Source organism: Sinocyclocheilus rhinocerous, unplaced genomic scaffold, assembly GCF_001515625.1.
Source record: "Sinocyclocheilus rhinocerous isolate Xijiao unplaced genomic scaffold, SAMN03320098_v1.1 scaffold2875, whole genome shotgun sequence".
Lineage (NCBI taxonomy): Eukaryota > Metazoa > Chordata > Actinopteri > Cypriniformes > Cyprinidae > Sinocyclocheilus > Sinocyclocheilus rhinocerous.
This window is the reverse complement of record NW_015634030.1, coordinates 23,876-26,375: the sequence shown is the minus strand read 5'-3', so window position 1 is coordinate 26,375 and position 2,500 is coordinate 23,876.

Here is a 2,500-nt window from a genome sequence, read left to right as displayed (position 1 = left end):
CTATCCATCTGAGAAATGAATTAAAATGCAATGAAGAAATAGAGCCGTTTCTTAAACGCTGGACGAAACACAAACAAAACCAGGTTAGCTGCCAAGCTAGTTATTTTATTTCAGCTATAGTTTCCAAAACACATTTCTCATTTTTATTCAGTTTATCTTGTACTGAAAAAGATCAAAACAGGAATAAAAATTAATACAATAAGGTTCCATTAGGTAACTAACATGAACAATTCATTTATTACAGTATTTATTAATCTTTGTTAATGAAAATAGTCGTTCATTGTTAGTTCATGTTAATTCACAGTGCATTAACTAATGTTAACAAGCACAACTTTTGATTTTAATAATGCATTAGTAAATGTTGAAATTAACTAAGATTAATAAATGCCGTAGAAGTATTGTTCATGCTTAGTTCATGTTAACTAAAGTAGTTAACTAATGTTAACTAATGAACCTTATTGTAAAGTGTTACCATAAAAACATAACAAAATTACTAAAAGTTCCATTTCAATGAAAACCAATTCAAAATATTAATAAAAAGCCATAATAGCATCTCAGTTATACTAATATATTTAATTTTATTAATATTTTGAACTCATTTTTATTTAATATTTTCTGTTTTTATTTTAATGTTAGTTAAAGTTTAGTCATTTTTCTGTGTTTTTGTCATTTAATGTGTCTATATGGCTTTCATTAATCTTTATTTTTAGTTATTTTAGTACATCGAGATAAACTAAATGAAAATGAGAAATGTTGTATTGGCAAGTTTTTTTTTTTTTTATATTATTTTATAGTTTTAGATTTAGTTAACTAACCCTGATACTAAAATAGCACTGCTGGTGACTGTGGTAGACGGCCATCATATATGTGTGTTATTACATGATAACTGAGATAAACTATTACACTCTAAAAAATGCTGGGTTAAATACAACCCAGTGCTGGGTAAAATAGGGACAAACCCAGCAATTGGGCTGTTTTGAGTCAGCGGTTGGGTTACTACCCAGAAGGTTGGGTTAAACATTTAAACATTTAACCCAACCGCTGGGTCAAAACAGCCCAATTGCTGGGTTTGTCCCTATTTTACCCAGCACTGGGTTGTATTTAACCCAGCATTTTTTAGAGTGTATGAACAACACAAACTTCATAAAACCAACAGGCTAAACAAACACTGAAGACTTAAGAACTGAGCCATTAATCTTCACAAACATAAAAGAGAGGGCCAGTCTGCTGTTGGGTTTGTTTCACAATCTCAAACTCATAATGAACTGCACTTTTTTCATCTTTTATAGTGATTCATAAGCAGACAGACTTCTTACCAGCAACAGAAATGCGCTTCACAGCCGCTGGCCAATCAGCGTCCAGCTTCCCCTCCTCTTTTTCTCCTCAGATGAGAGCTGCTCTCTGATTGGCCGATGAGCTTCACCACGGTGATGGAATGTGGGACAAAGGGGTTCCCTGATGAGCGTCAGTCTATAGCGATCACGTGATCTCTGGAATCAGGCGCTACTCATCAAAGCCGCCGGAAACTAGACGCTACATATTAAAGTAATATAAACATCTAATACAGATGGTGCGTGTTTTATTGATGTGTTGTATGTATTAATGCGCGTGTGCTTGTGGCAGCACCTGCAGTAAATCTGAGTGTTGCTGTTGGTCTCACGGACGCGTGTCGCCCTCTAGCGGCCTAATGTAAAACAACTACATACTTTTAAGGGGTATTTCACTCATAAATTATCATTCTGTTATCTTTTACTCACCCTCGTATTGTTCAAAACTGCAATACTTACTTCCCAGACAGCACACGCATACGTCTGTTAAAGATCGCGAAAGCATCTGCTGTGCACAAACATTTTTCATGCATTCTAAATCATAAAGACATCTTCTAAACGTCTGTTTGACATCTGATAGGAAACGTCCTTTAGATGTATTGCAGATGAGCAAACGCTCTAAAAAACACGTCTTGCAGATGTAATGCAGACGTCAGATAGACGTGATGTACGTGTGCTATCAGTGAGGAACAGACCGAAGTCAATAAAGTTTGTCCTTTTTATTGTTTAACAAGTTTTAAAGTGCATTTCAATAAATACCAAGAATGCACCGAATAAAATGTTCTATCCGCCTTATTTTGTAATGTGCTTTGAATGAATCACTATCTAATCAGGTCCGCTTTATTACTACAGCGCTTATACAGTGCAGATTGTTTCAAGCAGCTTCACTGTAATAAACAGGAAAATAACAGAATCAATTATGGAAACTCAATTATGGAGACAATTCAGAAAGCAGCTCTAAAAAGACAAAAGTGTCACTGTTCAGCTCAAGGAGAACTAGAAGAATAACTAAATGCGCTAAACGGAAAGCTATTTATACAAACCAGCGTGATTATAATTATGATAATGGGTACATTGAAATAATCAGATAACAGTTCGCAACATCAAGCAGTTTTTGTAATAAATGGAAGCGAATGACAACTCGCAGCACAAGTTAAAAATAACGTGAATGT